The sequence below is a fragment of the Haemorhous mexicanus genome, chromosome 5, assembly GCF_027477595.1.
Source record: "Haemorhous mexicanus isolate bHaeMex1 chromosome 5, bHaeMex1.pri, whole genome shotgun sequence".
NCBI classification, from domain to species: Eukaryota; Metazoa; Chordata; class Aves; order Passeriformes; family Fringillidae; genus Haemorhous; species Haemorhous mexicanus.
The window spans coordinates 2,592,042-2,619,326 of NC_082345.1; positions in this window are offsets into that span (position 1 = coordinate 2,592,042).

Genomic DNA, 27,285 nt, shown 5'->3' on the forward strand with positions numbered 1-27,285 from the left:
CAACCAGATTTGGTCAGTCATTGAGAGACTTATGCCATAGCTCTGTTTCAAGAAGTTCATTTCATTTTTATATGTTCTTCTGTTTCACCCAGCCCCTCCTCTCTCTGTGCCCCTGCTTTCCAGTCAGATAATTCTAGAAGAAAACAGTTCTCAACTGTTCTTCACCATCTCAGAGAAAAAAAAAACACTGAATGCAAAATTTTAAAAAGCCCAAAAATGCATGCAGCACCCATTACTGCCATCACATATAGGTGGCTCTGGGGTTTTGGGGGACTGACCAGAAAAATGTTAGTGTGCAATCCATGGTATTAGTGGAGGGAATAACTTTTAATATTTCTTGCAGCTTGGGAGAGAGTCTCCCAGAAGTGTGCAGGAATCCAGAGGCTGTGTTCACAATATCATCACCCCATTGCTTAGATTACTGGAAGGGAAATAACAACAACTTCAATACCAGTAGTGTAATACAGGAATTTTTTTTTATCTTTAGTTTACCCAGAAGGTTGGCAAAAACATCTTATTATCCAACTTTAGTGTAACCAAAGCCTTAGAGAATATATACCAAATGCCATAATGACTTTCCTTTCTTTTCTTCTTAGCCATAAAATCTCTTCTATAGTTTCCCAAACCAAATTAATATTGCACTGTAATACTGAGCATGACATAGATGTTTTCCCAGAGTAAGTCTAATTCAGCAGGCAACGTGTAGAAAAGTTTTGAGCTCTTCCTATAGGAAATTTTGCTGAAATTACTCAACATAAATCAAGGAGAAGATACCAAAATAACTTGAATGAGCCTCTTGCTTTCTCAATGTTTGCATGTTGGGCATAACTGATTTGCTGTCTAGTGTGCCCTGGAGAGTTATGAAATCCAAAAAAGGAAGCCTTCTCTGTTGAAACAGCAGAGTGTTATTCATTAAAATAAAACTGCATTGAGGAAATAAAGCCTGCTAATTAACATGGGGCTACTGTGAGCAGATCTATTATTCTTCAATATTAAATAATTAGTGTTTTTATTGCTGTACCATTGTATACACACCACTTGCTTATTTGTTGAAGAGATGTAAAGGGTTTTAAACTTTCATTAATATGGCTTGATGCAGCAGAGAATTGCTTTGCTGGAACAAATGACTCCAAACCTCTTATTTTTTTCCAGCCACTCTTAAAAGAGTGGAAGGTGAGGAGCCCAATAAAGCTGAACGTGCTGTATCTTCTCATTTGCATGTGCATCATCACTGTGGCATGGCAGTGTGTTGCCCCTGTCATTGTTTCACATTTCTAGTGCAAGAATAAAGTAATTCCTGAGCTCTGTTTCCCTGTATAGCTCTCTGGAGTTGGAAGTTTCATTTGGAAACCTGCCTTCAAGAGATGCTCACCAGGAGTCACAGGTTGTGTGGTACCCACATCCACTGACACAAGTCTGTGCCCTGTGAAAATGTGCTAAAAACATTGGCACAACAAGGAAAACACATATTTCTGCACAGTCTGAGAGTGACACTGTGTTCTTTAGGATTGTGTTTGATTGTCCTCTGGTGCCAAAAAGGGATGATGCCCCCGTTCTGCTTGTTGCCTGGGAAAGGTTTGATTGTTTATAATAACTGTATGTCAGTTTTCATTGAACAGAAAATGTCAGAACAATTGCATGGGCTCAGTGATCAGTGTCCAAACAGCATCTGGCAGTCTTCTCTGATCATGGTATTTTGCCACAATTGGGTTTGCTGATCAACCTAGAAACTACCTGAAATTCTGTTCAGAAGTTGTGGAATATTTGGACTTGTTGAACTGTGCAGTCACAATAGCAGCATCAACTAGCCTCCACATTTGATTTTTATTGTTTTTCTTGGCTCAGATTTCCAAGATTAGTGTAGCAACAACGATGAGCTCTCCTCTGTCTGTGTAGTTATGTCCAGGCAGGCTAAAGCTCTCCAATGACTGCCTGCCAGAAGTGAAATTTGCCCCTTTGCAAGGGGACTCAGTTGGCAAAGACTGCTACAGCTTTAGCCTAACTAAGACATAATTAGATATAAATAGACAAAAATATTCTTGAGAAAGAGCACTACCTTGTAAAATAGAGGTATAACAAGAACCTCACAGATAGAGCATGTCACTGTAGAGTCCAGTCATATGGGACAACCTCCCCTACAATATTTAAATATTAACCTGGTTTCCAAGTCCTTATAAAGCAAAAAAATCATCATTATTCATGATCTCAAATGAAGTTAACCCTTGACTGGCTGTAGATACAAATTCAGGTAATTCTGAAGATCCTTATCTAGAATAGAAGTGATAGTTTGCAATTACAGCATTACAATTGAAATACAGAGCTGTTTGTGGCTTTGTCTTTGACATACAATTAAAACTCATTATTATAGATAGATCTTATAGGCAGAATTTGATCTGCATACAACAGAATATGTGTGTCATTTTTTATGAGAGTTGTTGAAGTTATGCTATTTTTAAACATCTTCTCTGAAGTTAATAAATAACCATGTAAAAATAACAAAGCCAATTAACCTAATACAGCCATTAGGTCCTTTTAAAGGGAGTGCCATGAGCTGGGAAAGATTTTAAAGAGATTATGGGCTGGAGATAAGAATCCCTACGTGGCAGATCCCTCTGGAGGTCATGCAAGGGAAACAAAGAAGAAGCCATGTGGCCAAAAGATGATCCCCTAACAAACAGAGGGTATGTGGGTCAGAGAGGGGGGAGGGAAGGAAGGAAAATTGAAGGTACTCAGTCCTGTGATACTGTCACCATCAGATTTTCTGGAAAATCCCTTTGCCAGGATTTCTCTCCTGGGAAGCTGAGAAGCCTCAGAGAAAAAGGAAAAAAATATTATCTCCTTTTCTCTGCCTGTGTTTTGCTGCTTTGGGATGTGGTTGGAGATTGTTTCTCCAACAGGTGAATTGTTTTGACTCAATGACCAATCAGGGTCAGGCTGTGTCAGACTCTGAGGAGAGAGTCACCAGTTTTCATTGGTATCTTGTTAAGCCTTCAGTCTGTATCCTTTCTCTATTCTTCAGTATAGTTTTAGTACAGTATTCTTTAATATAATATACATGATAAAATAATAAATTAGCCTTCTAAGAACATGGAGTCAGATTCATCTTTCCTCCCCACGATGGAGGACCCCGAAAATACCAAATGATACAATTGAGGTGCTGATGCCAACAAGTGTTGGTTGTATCCCTGCATGCAGCTCCTGTCCCAGTGCTCCATCTTTCTGATTTTTTCCTGTCTGAGCTCCATTTCCAGGCGCCTTGGTGCTCTGTCTGCTTGTACAAAATGCTGGGAATTAGACTGAAAATGATCCCTGTGGCACCACGATGGATCCCACAGGGCTCAGCTGGGACAGGAGGGACAGAGTGGTTCCACTCCCTCTCAGGTGAAAAGTCACATGTGAGGTATGGATCCCTCTGGGGCAATCATCCCAGAAACCATGGCATCTTCTCATCAGCAAGTCCCTAGCTAATGTTGGTGCTCTCATGGAGAAGGAGTTGCCCCAGGAGGAAAATGTCACTGGAAGGAGAAGTATCAGCCCTGCAGCTTTGGGGAGAGGCTGCAGATAAGGCACAGAGAGACTGAGGGTTGCTCAGGCTGGGCAGATTTGGATAGTGCAGGAAGAAACAGCTTTTGCCAATGAAGTCTTGAGCTTATAGGAAAAGGAAAATAAAATTACAGTCTCCAGCTCCTGTGATTCTAACAAATGTGAATTCTGTCTGAAGACCTCAAATGCACTCAAATCATTCCTAAATTATTTCTGTGAACAAACCCAGCTGAAGTTAGGAGGCTTGAGAGAATGGAAATGTTCATGTGTTTTGATTTTCTTCCCACTTCCTGTGAATTTATACTGGCTGAAGTAGAACACTTGAAGTAAGACAGATTCCACAGAATAACTGGACTGAAGGTTGGAGTGTGTTTTCTGGCTGAAAGGCCTCAGAAAACAGAAATGCCCATTTACAGAACAGTTTCCAAACAGAAAAATAAAAAACAAACCAAAACAAATAAACAGCGAAGAAAGGGAAAAAACACAACAGGTCTGAAGTGCCACATCAAAGATATATTTACTATTTAGGTAACTCTATATGCTTTTACAGTATTTTCTGTCCCTCTGATTTTTTTCTTTGTCCCAATTTTGCCTGTTTGTTTTGATGTATGATTTTTTCCCCATGTCCTGTATGTAAATGCTGCCTTGGCCAGCACTGCTAGCCCTACATTACTCAGAAGGAAAGGTAACTGCAGAAGTGTTTCCTTGCTACACTTTCCAGGTAATCCTTCACTAGTCTGTAAGAACAAAAAAGATACACCAAAAAGTGTCAGGAGTGAAGGCAGAAAAGGAAGAAGGCAGAGAAATACCTAAATTGCTGAGAGAATCTTAGTTTTCCTGGTAATTGCATCAGAATTTCATCCAGACCAAAAGGATCACAGGATATTCAAGGTATAACAACTCATGAACCCCAAAGGATATTGATGAATATGATCAGAAACACAGAATGTTGATTGTTCCTTTTTTTTTTTCTCATTCAAAATGATGTTCAAAACCACTGGACTACTTTCTAATTTGCCCTTTCCCCCCACACTTCATTTCATTTTCATTTGCTCTCATGCTGAGATCTATTCAGGCTATCTAATATAAAGTTAAAACATGATCCTACTGGAGGTGAATTTTTGGTGCAAATAAATCATACAGAGAATGCCAAACCTTATTATTGTTGCTATTATAAAAGATATCTCTTGTTTAAAATATATTTTACTCTTACACCCAAAATGTTATCCCTATTGGGAAATCACACATTTGTCACCATAATTCCCAAATCAACTGCACGAGTTCCACTGACCTCATTACACTAAATTTAGATTATTTCATTCCAAGTATAATCATTGTTGCATGCTAGTTATATGTAATATAACAACAGTTTTGCAAAACTGAGTTTGTCTCTGAGTTGTTTCCCTTTTCACAGCCTCTGCTCATGCAAGTATTGCAAATTCCCATTTCTAACCCATCCAGTAAGACTGGCTACAGCAGCTCAGTGACATTCAGTGGAGAGAGCAAGGGCTCAGTGGGTGTATCACCTGGGATTTTGTACCTGCTCAGGATTTAGAGCTCTTTTTCCATTGCTGTCTTGATTATCAGTGCTGGGAAGGGAAGTGCTGAGTTTACACTGCTGCCTGAGAACAGCCCGTGTAGCTGTGAGCAGCACGTGGGAAATCAGCCTAAATGAAACTCCAGCCTCTCACAGCTGGGCTCTTTCTGTTCCTGAGACAACTCTTTACAGCTGGCCTGGGCAGAAGCTCCATGGCAGAGATGATCAAAGGAAAAACTGGGATGTCTTTAGTGCATCTCTAATGAAGCATCTCCACAGGTAGTTTTGTGCCTGAGCTCTTGTGTGGAGGAGGTGACAGTGACTCCACCCTGGGAAGTTTCACCAGTGCAATTCTCTGGGGCAGCTCCACTTTGCCCACACAGACACATCTTAAAAAACTTTGTTAATTAGTCCAGGCTTCATAGCTCACTTCCTGGTGAGGCATAATTAGAGGGACTGCTGGACAGTAGGGGTGTGATGGGAATCACTGAGTCAGGTCCCAAGTGCAGAAAACTCTGAACAACATGGAAATATGACATGAAAAGGAAGAGTGCTCCCAGGGAAATGCATTTGTATTCTAAAAGCACAGCCAGGAAGGCAGAGTGGATCAGAAAATGGCCATGCAGAAGAAAAGCATCACTCAAGGAAAAAGGGAGTGAGTAGGTTGTCATGATGGACCTGGAAGAGACAGCTCTCTCAGGGGCTGTATGGAACATGTTTGGGAATGAGCAGGAAGCATAAAAATGCAATGCCATGGACAAGAACTTGGATGACAAGTGAAGTGACAGTGACAGCAAGATATGAGACTGAAAGTAGCTGTAGACTGCAAGAGAAGGAATTATAAAGAAAAAAAACTATTAGAAAGAATAGAACTTGTGACAAACCCTTTGCCTAAACTCACAGATGCTGGGTGTAGGAAGAAACCATTTTAGGGCAGGCTTTTTTTTTTTTTTTAATCTGAAAACCCAGTATTTGTCTGATGGAAAAGGCAGCAGGTGAAGTACTCCAGTGCTGATCCCTGCTGAAATGTCTCCCTCAAGCATAGGCAGCTACACATCCTCAAGGGGACATGAAGCTGCTCTAATCTGTCACCAAGAAATGTTCAGACAGTTTTTTTGCTACCTCTCCACATTCTTTTGTGCTGGTCTACATACAGCTCTCCTTTTTAGCATAGTTATATTCCTCAGTGAGCATAAGATGCTCTCTAGAAGAGAGGAAAAAAATGGAACTACTGTTTAAGGAAATTAGATTAAGGCAGAAAACACAGAAATGCCTTTTCATCTGATCTTTCAGACACCAGCAAAATCTTCATGGCTGAACAGGTGGAACCAATTTGCAAAAAGCTTTTGAAATTGCTTGCTGTATGGTAAAGTGTTACTGGTGCCAGAACACTTCAGTAGAAATCTGAAGAACAGACTTGTTAAAATAATTTTGCTCATATGTTATATATACACACACACACTCATATGAGAATGACAAACAGTATTTTATGTGGAGCAGTAAAAGAAGGGGAAAAGTAAACCCAGAAAGATCAGGACTCTCTATGAGACCTAAACCTCCAGAATTTTGTGCTGACTGACTGCAAGGCACTGAGGGGAGGGTGTGATACAGAGCACTGCTAAAACTCCTCACACTCTAGAAGTTTCAGCAGCTAGGGAGTGGAAAAGATTGGCTGGATTATGCTGCTATTACAGCAGCATCAATGATGTATTTTTGCCTGTACAGAGATCCATTCCCTGGAGATTATCCCAGTACCTCCACATAAATTGTGCCATGGATGTCATCACATGGAGCAGGAACTGTGCTCTAAGAAATGCTGCAGCTGGAGACAATGAGGTGCATTAAATGGAGGAGGTTCATTCCTGCCTGTCTGACAGTCATTCATCCAGCAGGAAAATGGGAGGGCTGAGGGAAAACCTGGGAAGGATGCAATTTCTCCATTTCCCTGTAATAAGAAGTTGTTCTCATCAGTTTCTGCAGGCATTCCTGAAGTTAATGACTGTCATTTCCACCATCTACCTGTGAAGAAGACAGAAAATTGGACTTTTCAGTGAAGGAGGAAAGGCCCTCCCACTGTCACTTTATGGTGTCTGCACAACAGAGGTATCCTTCATCAGACATTAAAAACGTTGTTGCTGAAATCCCTATTAAACAGAGCTCTCTGCAGATACAGGTACAAGCTCAGTGACAGCTTTCCCACTCAGGATGGCACTCTGGAGGAGTGGGAGGGGTGACCAGGAATAAACAATCCAGTTTCCAATAGTATAGGTGAACAGAAACTGGAGGTAAGCTGAAGGAATGGTGGTTTCTAAGGCAGGAATGGCTTGTTTGAGTTTTCACATCATTCCTGTAAACACAAGCAGTGTGGCCTTATGGAACTGTAAACCTACAGCTGGATTTCAGACTTTGGAGAAAGTGGTGCAGATAGAAAGTAAAGAAAATCAGCTGCCAGATTAGAATTATGTGAAGTTTGCTTTGTTCAGTTTTTTCTTTAGTACTTTAAATCACTGTACTTAGTATTAAAACACATCAGTTCAGGCAGCTATTATTATCCTCTGAGATTGTAAAGCAATTACATTTAAAAAAAGGATTGCAGAAGATGTATAAACAGGAATGATGTTTTAAAGAAATTAAACAAAGATCTTAATTGCAAATCCAGTCATATGGCTGAGAACAGGAAAAAAAAACCTTTTCTAAATAAAGCCTCAGTGACACGAAGAAGTAATAATCTGACATTTTATTGCATGAATTACATTTTTATTCCTAACTACCAAAGACTTGTCTGATGTTCATTTGCTGCCACATTTGGAGCTGTAAGTTCCCCCAGAAAAATGGAGTGTGCTCAATGAGATGCATTACTTACTATGGATCTGGGACAGCAGCACCAGCGTGGACTGTGGTCCTAGCACAGGCTGTGGCCATATCCTGTTAGGTTCCTTCCAGTAATTTGCAATAAATAATGACAATGAGCATTTGTAACTCCAAAGTAGGCTGAGAACAGCCCTGGTCTCTTTTCTGGTCAGATATTTTTACACAGAAGTCCATGATAAGAAAGTATTTCACTGTAAATGGAATTGCCCAAGTTTTTTACTTTCGTACTCTAGATAAAAATTGAATCCTGTTCAGTTCTCTTCCACTCTTTCCTTATAAACTCCCAAACAATATGTATCACTTACTTGGATTCAGATCTTGTTATGAACCCAAATTTAAGGCCATGCTCTTTTTTGTGCTCTTAGCCAGAATCTTCAAGGAGGTTTGGGTGAAGTGTGCAGCTTGCATTACATCCAGAGGAAAATTTGGCTGATTGCTTGGCTTGGCACTGCAAAATGCTGATTTTACAGCACAGGGACAGCTTGGCAGATGCCCCAATACTTCCTCCTTCAATATTCATCTGGTTTTTCATAAGATTTCTCCTCAGTTGTATTTTCCCAATGATTATTTCAATGGTTGAGGGTCCCGCAGGCCTTATTTAATTTGACATTACAGTCTGCAACAAAACACAAGTGCAAAGATCTGCTGAAGCAAATGAGGCAAATGATGAGGATCACGAGGCACAAAGACACTAAGAATATAAACATTTATATCACTAGCACATGTACTTTCCTGACCTTAATCCTTATAGAATGGCTTCACTTCCTGACATGTTACAGCAACCCTTTGGTTTGTAGCTCAGGAAGCTCAGGCAAAATTGAGGATGAGAAGATGGAGGATCATTCTTCCTAACCTTTGTGTTCAGGAAAAACCAACAGCTCAAATATTAAAACCTGCTCATAGTAAAGAGTAGAACACACTGCTGTGGAATGAGTGACTTTCAAGAAAAAGAGGTAGCCAGACATACACAATTTGCAATGCAAAACCCATGGAATGAGACAAAGAAGTTAATCTGATTTGTTTCCTCAGCTCAAGCCATAAAATAATATCAAACAAGAGTATGGCAATTATTTAACCTTGTGGATGAGTAATATAGCTTGAATTCTACGTAGTTAAAACTTAAATCTGATTCAAAAACATGTTCCTGAATTTCCTGAACAAAACCCAGGAATTTCTAAAAAATATTCTTTGGGTTTATCAAAGTTTTCCCTCGTTTGAAAGAAAGTCCCTTCAAAATCATTGAGACTATTTCTTGCTGTTCTTGTAAAAATACATTCTATGTTTTAAATTGCATCTTCTATTACTTTCAGCATTTTTGAGGCTACTAAATAAATGCTTTCTCAGCCGGAAATATGAATTACCACAGTGCTTGCTTTTGACTAAAGAGGAATAGAAATAAGAGCCTCAAAGTTGCCTGCCTGAGTGCTCTGACTCTTTCCTCAGTCACTGGTGGGTGTCTGCTGAATTTTCCAATCCAGAACCTCATCTTGTGTAACTGAATTCAATGAGAGATTTCTTGTTGATTCCTAAGGGGTCTGTTGATGTCTACAATGAAAAGTAAACCACAAATTGGTTTTTTTTCTGAGCTGGGCTAGCCAGGACAAGAAGGTGAAATTACAGCCTCAGTGGAGTCCTATTTCCAGTCCTGTAAGAAAAGAAAAAGGTGACCAGGAAAACAAGGGCAGCTGTAATCACCAATATCTCTATTTGTAATATAACTAATAACAACTCTAAAAGCTTATCCTCTAGTCCAGTCTCAATACAACTGATTCCTAGCCCTCCACCCTCCACAAATTTTAATTCTGCAGAAAGCAAGCTAAGGTGCAGCAGTGTTGTAAGGCAATCCCCTCACACCTCTGTGTTTGCAACAGAGACGTGTCCTTGCTGGTGAACTAGAAATAATTCATGACTGCACACAGTGTTAGAAATTTCAAAGTTCAAGCATATACTTAGGAGAGCTAGAAGCCTGGCAGACAAGGTGAAAGATTCAGATTTTTTTTTTTTTTTAAATTACTGTGAAGTTTTCTTTACTTGAAAGACCTAGCAAAGCCAAACTTGTAGAATAAAATATGGGCAATCACATTCCTTGTTGCAGGTTTCACATTAACATTTAATAAAGAGGAAAAAAAACCCAGCCAATAGTCCTGCACTTCTTCTCTCCTTTACACCATATATCACAAAGAGAAAAGCTAGAGTGAAAGAAAATAAAGGCTGCAAAATTAACTACAGAGGAAAAAAAATGGAATTACTATTACCTGTATTTGAAGTTATCCTTCCCTTGTGTGTATTAATTATTCTACAGTCTAATTACATGATCACATATTAAGTTCTTCTCTAGACTCCAGACTCAGTCATGCACAGAATGGATGGTTCTTGCTGCCTAAGGATTTTTCAACATTTGGTTCAGTGCACTGCCCCAGGCCTCACATAGATTCAAACCAGGCTCTGAAAACAAAATTTTTTCACTCCCACATGGACTTTTTTACCTACATTGCAATATCAAAGTGCCTTACCAATGTTAATTAAACTAGTTCCTACCACTTTTGTGAGTTAAATGGCCTTTATGGCTTCCTATTTGCAAAGGGAAGTTGAGCCATAGCAACTTCTGCCTGTGGCAAGGAGTGCAGAAAATGTCAGCCAAAATGGTTTAAGTCAGGTGATGTCATGAGTTGCTAATTAGAGGATCTAAGGATAGAAAACATCAGCAAATTTGTAAGTGAAATTGTGCTCTCTAATACATTTCCATCATTTTTTGCATTTATTTCCAGCATTCCAGGGTATATCAATAGCGAGAACTCTTTGGACCAGAATTTTAAGAGTAATTATATAGTGCCTGCTTATAAAGTATTGGAGTAATAGGATCAATGCCTAAAGCTGCTGTAGCTTGTTTATTTGTGAGCTGTGAGCTCACAAACTGAACGGGGTCATTTTAGGCAAATCTTCAGAGTAACTTCAGGAGACGTTTCCAAGGAAATCTGAGGTGCCACGGGGGATTGGAGGAGCATGCTCCCTCCTCAGAGAGTGATGCACAGAGCTGCACCTTCCATCTGCTGAGCAGCTCCACCTCCCCGAGAATTTTCCAAGAGAAAATCTTCAGGACATGACTTTCATACTGGGCTCGTGGTGGTGACATCTCTACACAGATCACAAAATCCACAAATTATTGTGCCCCAGAGCGTGCCACGTGCTGCAACAACCCAAATAAATGAATGTACCAATTTATCTGACAGACTTTGCCAGGCAGGAAGGACTTCCCTGTGTTTAAAGGTGTGAGCACACACCCTGCTGCCTACTGGAGATGACAGCAGTGATCATGGCTTGTTTTCAGAAGCAGAATATATTTTAAACAATTCAGAACAAAGGCCACAAACCCCCAAGGTTGAATGGATACTTCCAGAAGTGAGTGTGGCACTTGCTGGCGTCCCCAGGACAAAGGAGGAATTGAGAATCTGACCCCATGTTCTTAGAAAGCTAATTTATTATTTTATGATAGTATATTATATTAAAGAATGCTATATTAAATTATACTAAAGAATAGAGAAAGGATACTTACAAAAGGCTTAACAAGATACCAATGAAAAACTTGTGACTCTCCAGAGCCTTGACACAGCTGGCTGTGATTGGTCACTAAGTAAAAACAATTCACATGAAACCAATCAAACAAGGACCACTTGGTAAACAATGTCCAAACCCCATTCCAAAGCAGCAAAACACAGGAGAAGCAATCAGATAATTACTGTTTTCATTTTTCTCTGAGGCTTCTCAGCTTCCCAGGAGAAAGAATCCTGGGCAAAGGGACTTTTCAGAAAATATGAATGTGACAAAGTGAGTATGTGTGCAAGAGCTGGGGCAAGTTAGGAGCTGGCTGCATTTTGAGTGTGCCACTCACTTTTCAGGGGTCAATCACTGCTACCTTTGCATTCCCATCACCTAGACCAGGGTAATAGGATTGCTCAAGGCTTCTGTGAAGCTTCATGTAAAGAAAATGCTTTAAAACGGCAGAAGGAAAACTATTAGATTAATATCATAAATACTGAAAACTGCAAGATGCTGTTGATGGTTGCATTCTTATTCCTGGCTAAGAATGATGAGTTTGTTCATTTTCCTTGCATTGTTTATGTTTCTCACAATAAGTATGAGACACACGTTTTACCCATGGAGGATCTTGGATTTTTATTTGCTATGAGACATTTTATTTCTCTGTTTTAAAGGCATGGTGCATATATTTACCTGCATGGAAATTTATTATTTTACTGAGGTGCCTAAAGCCTTAGGTAATTGAAGTTGTAGGATAGAATTTATGGTGTTATTTGTAAAGTAGCCTAATAATAAGTAAACTAAAGTATTCTAACATTCTCTGCCTTGAACCTAGAACAAACAAAATTTAGTTTTCCTGGATTTTAAACTTAATTCTACCTCCATGGTCTTACTATAAATCTCACCTACATTATTAACAACACTGGCCTGAATTAGTAGGATGAAAGCAGTTGTACAGCTTATCTCCTGCTCTACAGTTGTTAATTTGTAAAATCAGGACACTTAGGTTAAGATTAATGCTGCTAAAATGCCCACTCCATTTCATTCTGGGACATATCAGGTCAATGAGATATGTCAGACCAAAGACTGTAAATAGTTTTAGCAAAACATGATTTCAAGGTAAGATAGGTGTGTTCCTCAGTTTATGGCTGGTTTTATTTTTGGCAGGCTGGAAGGAAAAGGAATTCATGTCCAGGACCCCTCTCTCCAATGTTTGGGTGCTGCAGGTGTATAATATAGAGCATATATACACTAAGAACTTGCAGGAGTCAGGATTAACTCCCCACACCTGGAAAAAGTTACAATTCCTACAGTATCCAATAAATCCAGGCAGTCTTCTGATGATGGGTTAAAAGAAAAGTACAGGAGAATTTTAAGATGAAAATTAAAGATGTCTCAACCATCCCTGCAATCCATCTCTCCCAAGAGAGATTATCCTCCACCTTGGATTTTTTAACTAAAATTACTTCTCAGGAAAATTCTTTGGCATCAGTGATAACTCAAGGAGATTCTGGCCTCCTGCACCTTTGTTTCCTCTTTGGAAAGGTATATTTAACTCCAAAAAAATTAAATTAATAGCTTTGAACTTTCCTTATTATGAAACATATAAAAATCATTCTAAGAGGAAAGGTGATCCAGACAACAAAGGTTAGAGGCTGCAATTAGGGAAGCTGTTTTCTGGTAACTCTAATACAGCTCCTGTGCATGACTGAGCTCCTTAAAGAGCTTTATGGGCTGAGCAGGACCAGCTCTACCTACACTTAAATCTCTGGATCAGTCTGAACACAAGTCAGAGCTTTGTGCTTAGAACATTAAAGCAATCCCCTGTGTGGAAGACAGAGGGGAAAAAAACTTCCTTCTACAAGAAACTTTTAATTTTTAAGTTTTAAGGGGTGGAGTTTGTATCTTATTCCAGATCTGTGTTAACTCAGGAGCTGTCAGGCATGTGTGGCTTTTTGCTGATTATTTCATGATCATACCATGGACTAATAGCATGATCTAAGAGCTGGATATTTAATCCCACCAGGGGATTTAATAATGCAGATGTCAGTGACCTGGCAGAGTATTTATGCTAGTGGTTTCCAAGAATGGATCAGGGCTCACGTTCCCTGTGTGTGCCCAAGGCTCTCTGTGTTTTATGGCACAGCAAATTGTCTGCCTGTTCCTTCATCTGTGTGTGTCTGATCCCAAGTGTGCAGCTTGTCTGTGGAAACAGAACACTTCTTTCTGCTCCTACAATGGAACTCCACAAATAAAACATTTCAAGAATTTTTCTAATATATTAAAAAAAAAGAGCAAATTAAAATAAAAAAAGCCATAACTTCTGTATTGATCAGAAAACAAGAGGTTCCCATCTAGGAAATCCCAGATGACATTTTGAGTGACCAACAGCTTAGCAGTTTTGTTTCATATGCTATTTTATATGCTGTAATTCATGTCTACAGGGTTTGAATCAGTTCTGTCTTCTAAAACAACATATCAAACCTGTTTCAAAATACACCCTTTTGGGACCACTCCTGCATTTCATTGAAGGATTATACAAGATATGTATAAATGCAGCAGGGTTTTTGGGCTTCCAAGTGTTGCAGGACTTGTACCTGAACTGATTTATCACAGGTTCATTTACCTACAGCATTACAAAGAAGCTGTTAGACTACTAAATCCTATTTTTCTTGTACACCAAGGGACATGACTTTCCTAAGTCTTCTTAAATTTAATTTTCCTGTCATGATACAAAGGCAGAAGAAAAATCAGTATATAACAGAGAAATCTAGAAACAGCAACCTTTCCCTTGTTCCAAAAGCTGAAGTCTGTGACTGAACACATCTCTTTAATCAGCTGAACAGAAAAAGATGACTTATGAACAAGTGGAAAATAGGAAAGACCAAACTGGATTTCCAGAGGCTGGGGTATGCACCCAGGAGGCATTGCTGCAAACACAACTGAGAGCTGCAGGACTAATGTAGGCTGCTAGCAGATTTGCAAAACGTGTGTGCAAATCCTATTTTTGGATTAAATGAGTCATGTTAGCTACACACAAGCCAAGTAACTCTCTGAGTACAATAGAAATAACTTAAATGCAAACATGTCCTTCAAAGAATGTTGGGAATAGGCATTTTTAATTTTAATTTCTTTCTAAACAGGCAAATGACCTGCTGGTAGAACTGACACAAGATTTGGTCAGGCTTCTACCAGCCAGCTCAATGAGTGCCACAGCAATTCAGAATTTAAATTGTCATTATCTTTCTCCACCAGAAAGGAAAGAGTGAGGCAACATTGTCCAAATAATATCAGTCAGGAGGAAACAACTTTCTCCCACCTGGAAGGTTCAGTGCTTCCAGTCCTTCACAGATGGATCTGCTCACTTTGGCCTTTCTATACTGAACTTGAAATTGCATAAGAGGTGAAAGAAATTGCATTTGGAGGTTACATGTCTTCCTCAAGATTCCTCTCCAGTAGACCCAAAAAATTTACCTGGCTGGAGATTAGCAGTTAGGTGCCTACAACAGCTCTATAATTACTTTTTCATTCAAATATTTCCACTTGTCTCTTGGGCATAGTAATGATAATAATAATAATAATAACGAATCATGTTTCAATTGCTTTGATGTCCTACATTTATAAGTGTGCCTCCCTCAGTCATTATCTTGCTATGGAGAACAAAAGCAGAGGGAAGACAAGCAGGTGTGGATTGGGATGGTCAGTGTGTGAGCCTGGGGCTAAACTGATGGAGCCCAAGGCAGAAACCATCAGCTTTACTCCTCAGAAAGAGAGATCTGCTGGAATCTGGCTCTCCTTTCTTTGGCATGTAACTGGCCCTGATGCCTTGTGCAGGCTGCCCTAGAGCAGAGAATAGACAGAGTTACAGAATAAGGCAGGGATTTATTCAAAGTTTCTCCTCCATGGATGCACCTTGGGCAGCACCAGAGCCCAGCCAGGGCTGCCCCCAGGATGACCCAAAATGGCCCCAAAATGCACGGCCGGGCACGGGGTCTCTCCCTGGGATCAGCTCTGCTCCATTTGCACCTTGCAGTTCATTGTCCCAGCCCAGCTTTAGCCCAGGCACTCCCACCCTGCTTGTTTTTCTCTCTCCAGCCCACGGGGTTTGTGCTCCTGGGCTGAGATTTGGCTCATTTGTCCTTGGTGCCCAGCTGGAGCAGGAATTGTTTTGTCTCCCTGCTCTGTGCACAGAGCTCACCATCCCCTGATGTGAAGCCCAGATCCACACACTAAAGCAGCACAGAATCTGAAAAATAGAAAAGCTAAAACCTCAGTAGCATCAGCTCAGTTTCAAGCTCTATTTCAGATACAGCTGACTAACAGGATTGACTCAGTTTTGTGCTAACATTCCACCATAAACCAACATGAACTCCATAAAAATTAACTTTAAGACTTCCTGGCAACAAGAAATTGCAGCTTCTGTACTGCAACAGATATTTGGATCAGTTCCATTCAGAAGTGATAACAAATCCTCAGTCTATCAATTCCCTAAACTTACCCCTACTTGCAGTTTTATTCATATCACTGTGAGTAATTTTCACTCAACAGGCAGAGCCCTGCAGAGGTACAGAGAAGGAGTCACTGAAGTGGTGAAGGGTTTAAAGAAGGCAAGGCAAGCTTGAGAGCTGGTGCAAGTAAAAGCAAGTGTGTGGTGTTGTGAGGTCCCCAGGACAAGGTGAGAGATGAGAATTTGGCTCCATGTTCTCAGAAGGCTGATTTATTACTTTATGATATTATATAGAATAAAAATTATATACTAAAACCATACTAAAGAGAAAGGAGACATCATAGGGCTAGAACAAGAATGAATAATAAAAACCCATGACTGACCAGAGAATCACACACAGCCAGACTGGGCTTGGCCATTAAATTAAAACAATCCACATGGAACCCATCAAAGATTCACCTGTTGGTAAGCAACCTCCAGACCACATTCCAAGCAATCAGATAATTATTGGTTACATTTCTTTTCTGAGGCTTCTCAGGAGAAAAATCCTGGTGAAGGGATTTTTCAGAAAATATCACAGTGACACAAGTGGGTTTTCTCTTAGTTGTAGTGGGGAATGGAAGACTGCAGGGACCTAATCTTCACCACATAATGGAATGTTCCTGGAGTGTTTGGGCAGGTCCTGGCAGGGAGCTGTGGCCAGGGTTAGGATTTCTGAGAGTGCTTTTGGAGAACATACAGCAGGAAGGGGTTTGGAGCATGGCTAGGGTTAAAACTGGTGTCAGGATTAGGGCTGCAGCACCTGGAAGCTCTGTTTAGTGTTAAACACCAGATAAAGAGCAAGATTAGGGAGGAACCCATTGCTTCTTATATTTTGCTGTAGGAGGGGATCATGTTCTCTGATATGGTATTAGGAATAGAGATAAGGGTAAGGTACAGGCTAAAGAAATTGGGATTTACAAAACCTGCTCCAAAGCATCTGTGAGCCAGACTCCTCATGCTACCAGCTGTCTTTGCTGTGTGTGCTTTATGGTAGCTCACCTTTCTGTCTCCAGGAGTTATCCTTGACTCCTGCTCTTTTCATTGTAACTCAGTCCTTCTGAGCAGGTTTGTAAATCCTAGTTTCTCCAGCCTGTACCTGACCCTTAGCTTTATTCCTAATTCCATATCAGAGAACGTGATTGATCACCACATACAGAACCCACTGCACCTCCAGAAGACACAACAATTCAGCACTTTTATTCTGTGAACCATTCAATAGTATCCTTAGTCAACCCTTTGCCAGGATATGTTGGAAGTTCCCAACAAAAACAAATGCTGCTTCTCGCCAATGCTTCCTCCTCCACATCCCTAACCACATTTTCAGGATGAAGATAAAGCTGTTCAGTTTTTTTTTCCTCCAAGAGGATTCACAGGCTACTTTAATAAAAGTACAGGTGATGTGTTGTAGGGAAAATTTTAGCAATTACAGTCTGTCTATCTGAAATCCCCTGCTGAAGCTGCTCACTCTCCAGCACAGCATTGCAGTCTTTTCTACACAGACCCCAAGGGTGTTTTATTTTGCAGAGAATGGTGCAATTTCAAATTATTACTGTGATTTGTGATAAAATTCAGTGTGTATGGGAGATTTATGTAAGTGGACTGTACCATTCCAATTAACTGTTGGCCTTGTGGATTTAGGCAATAGTTTAAAGGTCCAGCAGCTTGACCAGAAGGAGGCTTTATCCTCTCACTCTCTTTGTGATTGAATCTCTGTTGAATAATCAATCAAGTATCTCATTTGTTAAAGCATTTTCTAGTCTATGAGAGTGAAATCAAGAAATATATAGATGCTGCCACTATATTTTTGGGCTAAAGTTTTGGAAAATGGAAACATGAATTACGAGGAAATATATATTTTTCATAAAACAGGCATAAATCACATAGGAAAAAAGCAAATAGAATTAAACAGATTTTCATAGATTTGATGTGCAGAAGTGAAAGTTTTCCTTTAGGGCTTTCTCTGCCCAAACCCTGGTTGGTAATTCTGTGTTTTGTGAAATATTGCAAAGAGCAGAACTTAGTAGTGGTTTTCAAGACCTTACTCTGTTCCAGAAAATCACCACACACATTTGCTACCTGGTGACTGGAATCTGAACTTCCCTCAACACCAGGACACTACATTACACAGCATTAAAAAGCATTTTTACTTTTCCAAACCCCAGGAAATCAACTGTACAAAACCCAAACATGGGAAGAATCAGAACCCTTGGAGATATTTGAGCACTCATGAGAAAACACCCTCAAAAGAGTTGTGTACATTTATTATTGTTGATGTGGCCTGCAATCAGAGCATCCATCAAGACTCATTCTGTCACAACATTTACTGCCCAAAAGATAATGCTTACCTTTAGCTAACAGCTAGAGAGAGATAGCACTGGGGTATTTAAATGACTTTTATGAGAATTCAGTGCAGTAGCTTAATTTTTTTGTTGTTGTTTTTAAACTTTGCCCACAGCAATGGATTGCACCAGATCAGCAGCTGAAATGAGGTATGTTAAAAATACCAAGCAGGTGCTGCAAAACCAACCAGCAATTTTGTTCACTGCCTTGCCCCTGCTAGTCCTTGGCTCAGCTATGTGATTCACACCAGTTCATCCCATACTAACAAATTCTTTGCATTTAGTTCCCAACTTTCAGAATCTTCTGAAAAGAAAGGGGAAAAAAAAATCCTTCCCTGAATGTCTTTTTAATTCTTTCTAGGGGACACCTGATCAATTCCCAGTGGGATCTGATAGCAGGTGCAGTTATCCAGCTCCTTACTGCCTTGCCTTTGGAGAATTTCTGTAACAAATCTAGAGCAGACTCATTTAAAGGTGTAAGAACCTTATTTTTAGCCATAAAAACTTATGACTTAAGCACATGCTGAGTCATATAAGTCCTACACAATTCACAATAGCCCCACTCCATGCATTTACACACACACACAACCTGAGAATTTTGAAAAGGAAAAAGGAAAAAACAGTGTTTTCTATTTTGTAGTTTGTCTCACCCTAACCTGAGGTTTGTAGAACCACTGCTTGCTCTCCCCTGGTTTGACCTCCCACCTCTACACTTGCAGCATCACAGCCACCAAAAATTCAGTGTGGTGGGAAAAGGAAAATTGTTATTGACAGCTGGCAGAGACCAGACTGGAATAAAATTGGTGTGATGAGGGAAAAGATGCATTGTAACATTTCTGGGCAGATAAATAATGGTCTGAGGGTGACAGCCACGTTGGACACTTATAGTCACTGATTTCTCAACCACCATTTTGCAATTAGACTGTCAAAATAATTATGATCTACCTTTTACTGTGACAAACACCAGTTGTAAGAGAAGCAGTGGGGCTGTGGGTGGTGTGTGCCAGTCACTGCCCTCTGACAGCCCTGAACCAGTCTTACCCTCTTCTGCTCCTGAAGAATTTATGAATTTGACCTCAGCAAGTCAGAGCACACACCCTCCATGCTGTGGGACAGAAAGCAGGAGGACATTTGGAGAGACAAAGTGCAATAACACAGCAGTCCTTGTGCCAAGCTCCCTCCAGCACCGAGACTGTCAGCAGAGCCAGCAGTGGAACTGAACAGAAACACTAAAAAGGATCTTTAAAGAGCTGACACCTGGATACAGCCACCTGAAATAAACTCACTGCTGAGACTGACATCCAGGCAGAGGAGCTGCCAAAGTCACCTCTGAGGCAGCCAGACTTTGTGATTCTGCTGCTCAACTGGACACCAGGGGATGGCAGATAGTCACCTGGCCCCATTTGTCACCTGGAGGAGGAGCAGGGCTTTCTGAAGCTTTTGGTGCCATTATAGTATGTAGGGACCCCCAAAGTCTGGGAATGACTCCGTGGATTCAGAATGCTGAACAGTTGCTTTATTAAATTATATTACATTATACTATATTGAAGATATATTATAGCAAAGAATACTAAAAGATACTAAAGAAAAACCTGTGGCTGTCTCCAGACAGGCCAATTTTTTCTGCTGTGACACTGTTGTCTTAGATAGCACTAGCTCTAATGTCATTACAGTGCAAGGATTTCACATCACCAGAGCTTCACACCTTCTCAATGTTTCTCTCAGGCAGCTCCTCTAAGCACTGACTGCTCCTGGTCCTTGCAGCAGCCATCTGACTCCTGCTCCCACCAATCCACTCTTTTATACCACTTGTTCTCATTTGCCATAGGTGTGCCCTGTTAAGATCAAGCCTGCTTCTAATCTTTAGGAATTGGTCCAGCTGCAACTCATTGGGGGATAAGATTACCTTCTACACCACCTTCCTTTACCCATACTGTATCCCCCTACATGACATGAAATTATTTAATTCACAAACCAAAATTTTATTATGAATGGTGAATGGAAGAGAGGAGTTGGTTGTGTGATGGTCATTAGATGGGCTTGGAGAGACCAACCTGATCCAGTCCTGATGGGTGCACAAGGACCCAGCTTTGAGTGATTGGTTAATTAACATAAACAGCCATCACCTGAATCCAATTACCAAATCCCTTCAGGTGCACAATCTTCCTAACACATTCCACCTGTGCAAAAACAACAGGAGAAGCAAGTAGAGATAAGAACTGGTTTTTCTTCTTCTCTCTGTGCTTCTCCAGGAAAAAATCTGGGAGAGAGAATTATCTTTCTCTCTCTGTTCAGGGGATGTGAATGCCAAGGCAGAGCTCCTCCAGCCTGCTGCTGTTGGGGAGCAGTGGGGCAGGGCTGGAGGTGTCCCCTGCAGGCAGCACCAGGCTCTCCAAGGCTGCTCCTCATCTCAGTTTTGTTCTTTCCCCTCACCTTGTTTTCCCTCTGGTGACAGCAGCAGTGCACACAGGGCTAGCTCCTGCCTTGTGACAGAGCCAAAACCTTAAAGCTGGCTCGGGGAAGATTGCAAAGGGCTCAGAGATGGCCATAATGGCTGGGATAGACAGCTGCAGGAGAAGAACAAAGCAGGTTCTGTGAGTCAAGGCGGTATTTTCTGTACATTGATATGGCAGTTTCCTTCACAGTTTGCTGACACCTGCCCTGTTTGTACACTCTGATTTTGGGTCATTCACATAGCTCACTAAGCTGTGTCAAAACTGTGTAAAACTAGAGGCTAGCTTAAAAATCCTCCTTAGAAAATACAGCTGAATTTATTTTTTACTATCTTCCTGTACTACTGAACTTTTTAAGAGGCAGTAGCACTAATTCTTTGGGGCCAACATGAATTTTTTTGCCTATGCAGTAGAAGCAAGATGACAGGCTCAGACACCTTCAGAGAAGAAATAAGCATATATTCTCAGAGTTCTATATTAAATTGAATAATACTGCAGAATAAAAAAGAAAAATACTTCACAAGAAGAAAAGTAGGTTTAGTACACTCTGGTTAACAAGCAAAGCAAAATTTTTCTGCTGTGACCAGAAATAATTTGATCCACAAACCAATATTTTATTTTGAATGGCAAATGGAACAGAGGAGTTCTGTGATGGTCATTATGTGGGCTGGGAGAGATCATCCTGGTCCATGTCCTGATGGGTGCACAAGTGGCTAAAATTTATGTTTGGAGAAAACTGTGGGGAAAGGTAATACCTATAACCATAGAGGGCAGATTTATTATATTTCCTTGCATTCCCTAACTTTGAAAGTGAAAAGTCTGGCAATGACTTGATGAACATGGCACTAAATGATCTAGAAAGAAAGTGCACTTGCAGCAGAATGTATGGTCCTCCACACCCACAGCTGAAAGTCAAAGCTGTGCATCAAGCAGGAGGGAAGCTTCCTGCTGGCATTTATTGCACTGCTCTGGAGCCCCATGAATCCTTTGCCATCCTTAGTGACTGCTTGGCAAATGTGCTACCGAGAAATAAGGGGGCAGGGAAAAGCCAGAAAGTGTCAACGTTGAGGTTTGCCCAAAACAAGAGGCAGGTGACAGAGGGGTGTGACAGCTTCTCATTTGGATTGAATATTAGCTCTGAATTTGCAAGGCAAGAGTCCCAAAGCACTTCAAGGCCTAGAACAGTCCTGCAGATAGCCTGCTTGTCTTCTGCTAAAAACAATTAAAACAAGGTTCTCATCTGACATAATTAATTTTTACTGATGTAAATTAATTTCCTTGCATTCACAACCCTTCTTGGGACTGATCTTCTGTTCCTCTTTTTCTCTAATGCCTTTTTGTGGGCTTGCACTTCCTTTTTTTCCCCCACCCTCTGTAGCCTGCAATTTCCCAATTCTCTGAAAAGTCATTTTCTGTACAGCTGTGCTTTCCAGCCCTGTCTTCCACAGCTTGATGGTTCCTGGCATTCACTTTCTTAATTTTCTACTCTTGGCTTTCAGAGCTCTGTAAAAAGCCCAGCTCTGAGCAGGGCTTGAAACTTGACTGTACAATATTTGCCCAACTGTTCAATTCCTTCTCCAAGGCTATTTTGGTAGCTCAGAGAAACATTTAGGCTCTAAGATGAGAAATGGCCATGAGTTTATCAAATTTTCTTGTCCCACAATCTTTCTGTGATATAATTCTCATCCAAACAACCCTTCTTCCCCATGTCCAGAATTTTGTTTGTGAATTTGTTTCCCCAAAATGTCTCTTCATCACCCTCACTTTTTCCTAGCCTTAAATGCTTAAGACTCATTGCAAGGGTCTTGACCAACTTTCTTGAAGCCAGCAGGAATTTCTGTCACCTCAAACAGGAGTCAAATTTTGCAGTAACCCCTGTATATTCTAGTATATTCTTCAGAGAAATATGACAATTAGGACATCTTGCTTCCCCCCATAAGGACAAGGAATTTGGTCATTAACTTCTGATTTAAATCCCTGCACCATGGCCTGAATTGCTCAGTATTTCTCATCCAGGTAGTCTCATTGCACATGATTTAAAAGAAGCCACATGAGACAAGAGCATGAAAACCACAAGGGCATGATTTGAACCTTTTTAACTGCTCCTGAAACACAACAGTATAAAACTGAAAAAACAGAGGAGCAGAGATGACAACATTTTGTCTCTGCTATTCAATTAGCAAAGAAGTTTTAACTGGTATAACCAGGAGGAGACAATTTATAGGATGGCAAAGATGTGCTGTAGTCATAGTGAATTAAATTGGATGTGTAGTTATGCATCCAGCAGGGATTTTAAAAAAGAAAAAAAATGAATACACTTTACAGATATTTCAGAAGATAGAACCATTAAAAGGGAAAAGTTCAGCTCAGTCCCTGAGCTGGTGTGACAGGCCTGGTGAAGTATGCTAACCATGAATAAAAATAGAAAACTTATAAGCACATAAATGAATCAAAAGTCTCTTAAAACACATGCCCTACAGCACTTGCTTCCAGCAGTTTTGACACATTTGTCCATCAGTATGTGAATCAAACAGATTAGCTTGAGAAAATTTGCCTTACAGTGAAGAAAAACATTTAAAAAAAAACTCAAAAAAAACCCCCCCCAAAAAAAAGAAAAAAAAAATTTCTTTGGAGTATCCTCCATTTCTTGCTATTATAGCACCATAGACTTTGCCAGGCATACCAGTATTATTTCCATGTTAAAGTTTCTCCAATATTCTGCCATGTTTGAGTGAAACACGATAAGTGGGTGCTAAAGAAACTTCTTCCTGTAATGCAAATGTTACCAGAATGTTACTTGGGTTTTTCAGAGTGGAAAAAAGGCTCATTTCACAGGACACTTAACCACATGAGCAGGACCAGGTGACCCACCATGGGTCCCTTCCAACCTTCCCCATTCTGTGACATTGATAAATTACCATGAATTTTTTCACCATATCTCACTGACCTCTTATCTCGTGTTGGTTGACAGGATAAAACTAACAGAGATTATTCTTCTCATGCCTCCCAAACAGCAGATGTTTTGAATGCAACAAGAAGCAATAACTCATAATATGTTAGATGTTACAAAACCCAAACCAAAACACAACTCCCTAACAGGATTGTCAAAAAATTAATCTCCTAAAAATAAGATTCAGAAATTAATTATAGAAGAGTTAATATTATTATAGTATTTAGGGTTTCCTGCATCACTAATCTTTCTGTCTCAGTTCAGCTGTGCTTCCACTGCACTTCAGATACTCCATTTGGACTTTCACAGGGCATGAGGTGTGGTACCTTTCATCTGGAGTACATGGAAAATAAAAGGAGATTGAAGGCAAAGAGCAAGAGACACAGATGGACACTCACTGTAAACTTGTAACAATGATAAACATTGGCTTTGTGAACTATGAAATATTTTCTAAAAAGCCCCACTTACTAATTTGTGCTACTTTTATATATTAAAATATAGATATGTACACATGCACATGAAATATATTATTCTCTGATATTTTATTCGTTTATTATACTGCAGTGAGTTGTCAAAATATCTTGCCACAGATCAGGAAAAACATCCCACAGTCTAATAAAAACAATGGCAAAGACATTTGGTCACAGAACTGAAGTGTTTGTCGTCTGTGCTTGCCAACTGCAAATCCCACACCAGCTAAAGGCAGACAAACAGCCTTCTCTTCCACTGTGTTCTGGCAGCTGCCAAAAATCAAAATTGGACAGATCTTGTGTGGAAAAAAATTTGGGGAGTTCAAGACAAATTTGAGGCATATGGTCACTGTATTACATATAGTTATCTATCATTCCTCGTTTGACAGGAAAATATTATTTTTCCATCTTTTATGTTCTAGTTTTCCTGTACCAATGCCTCTGACTGAGATTTTGAGGTCAAATGTGACCATTGCTCGCTGCAGGGTGAAGATATTTTTTAATGATTAGGCCCTAATCCAGCTCCAATTAAAGTCAATGAAAAGACTCTAATAGCTACATTGAACTGGGCACTAAGCCAGCTCTTCCAGACTTTGCAAAAGCCCCAGACAAAGGTGCTCATTGTGCTGCAGATCCCACATTTGCTAATCCAGCTATCTACATCCAGTGCAGTGGTAGCCAGATTTTTGCACACTGCTGTAACCTTTCTGACAAGCACTGGCTGGCAAGAACAATGGCCAGGTTCACTGGAAAACTACTGAAAATAATATGAAAGAAAACATAACCCCTCATTTCAGCCCTTCCTGAATTTGAATTGTATTGTTTGGATTCTTGGTAAGGAGTGCTTGTGAATCTCCATTTGCAGGCACTGGGTTAAAGAGATTTACAGCAGCAGAACAGTGTTGGGAAGCAGAGATGAAAGGAAAACTCAGTAAGAATAAAACTTGGAAAACAAAATAACCCAAAACTTTCAAGACCATCCCACCTCAAGATACAAGGAGCAAGAGCTCAGCCATGAGCCATCCTCAGCAGCACCTTACTCACTCACCAGGGCCCAGATAGAAACTGATGCCTGGAGAAGGCTGCCCTGGAGCAGAGGCTGGGCAGAGTTACAGAATAAAGCAGGGATTTATTCCAAGGATCTCCTCCATGGATCCACCTTGGGCAGCACCAGAGCCCAGCCAGGGCTGCCCCCAAGATGACCCAAAATGGCCCCAAAATGCACGGCCGGGCACGGGGTCTCTCCCTGGGATCAGCTCTGCTCCATTTGCACCTTGCAGTTCATTGTCCCAGCCCAGCTTTAGCCCAGGCACTCCCACCCTGCTTGTTTTTCTCTCTCCAGCCCACGGGGTTTGTGCTCCTGGGCTGAGATTTGGCTCATTTGTCCTTGGTGCCCAGCTGGAGCAGGAATTGTTTTGTCTCCCTGCTCTGGGCACAGAGCTCACCATCCCCTGATGTGAAGCCCAGATCCACACACTAAAGCAGCACAGAATGTGAAAATAGAAAAGCCAAACCTGAGGTATCAGAATGAAACCAGCTCATGGACCTCATTGCTCTGACTTTACAAAGAAACAACATCATCTACATCTTGCTAAGTGTTAAGAGTTCTTACAAACCTGCAGGCCCCAAAAGGCTTTTCTCTTCTAATGGTTCATTGAGGTTGTATGCAGGGTCATTGCTCCAGAACAGATTGTTCCTACAAACTCTATTTGTTAACAGACTGAAAAGGGTAAAAAGAAACTTCGTTGGAGTTTCAGGTTTGGGTTCCGTTGTTTGTTGGGCTTTTTTTTTTTTCTTTTTTCCAAGGAAAGAAACCAACCCAAACCCCCAACACTGAATTTCTTTGTGTATCTCTCAAATAAATTACTGCAGCACTCTAAATGTAGAGAGCAGAACTTTTTGTTTGCCACGCCAACTGCTTTACAAAGTTTTAGAAGAGTAGGTGCTATAATAAGTCCACAGCACAGTGTTTGTTGTGCGTTTGCCAGGTCCAATTAGGCAAAATTTATCAAAGCTGGCAACAATCAGCTTGTTTCATCTGCTCCTTGAAAGGCCTGATCCATATTTTCTGTGAGAGAATTAATGGTTGGTCTGACTTAGAATACTGATCAGCACTTCAGGAAAGCTGAAGAGACCAGAACTGCCTGTGGAGTTTATTACTCTATATGCAAAATATTTCTGATAATACTCTTCATTTTGTACAGGCAAAATATGATTAATTAGCAGGCAACAAAAAAGCCAGGGTAAAGCATCATGCATGACATGGAATTGGCAAAACATTCCTTTTTCTGTTAGGAATCTAAGGTTTATCATCTCACTGGAATTCTATAACTAAATCATCATAACATCAGTTCTGTGGCACATACCTCACCTGACAGATGCTTCACTTGCTTTCAGCCCAGCCTTTCTGTCTGTCCCCTGGCTTAAAGAGAATGGTTAAGAGCCCACTGAGACTTGTGGTGCTGGGCCAGCAGAGGACAGATTGGTGGAGCAGTGTCAGAAGGATCACAGGGTGTGTTACTCCTCACATGGACAATTTCAGTACACAGAAAACATTGCATGCCAGAGTGTGCAGCAATGCCGAGATATTGTGCTGCAAAACATTTTGTGACAAGCTCTTATCATTGTAAAGCAATATAAAACTTATGCTCTGTGATTCAAGCCACACAATTTTCCAAAACCACTGACACTCTTTTTACCTGTCTCCTTGCCCCTGGATTATTTTGTCTGCCACTAACACAGCTCAGCCCTTTAAATGAGAAACTGTAGGTCATTCCTCTGGCAGCCTGGAGAGGTTGATTTCTTCTGCCACTGCTCATGCAGAGGCCATCTGGGGACACTTCCCTTGCCATTCTGCCTTTAGGGAGAGCTCACTGATTGTCTGGAAGCAGATGGAAGTTTGTTTCTTCTGAAAGACAGTTTTTTGTGTTCTTAAGCTGCTTGCTAGCAGCTTGATTTCCATCATCAGTACTGCTCCAAAATAAAGACCACGAGTGATGTGACACTGAACATTCCCTTAAATCACTGCTGACTGTACTGAGAATTTACTGAGCTTTGTTATCTAAAAATCTAATTAATTTTGGGGCTGGGGAGGGG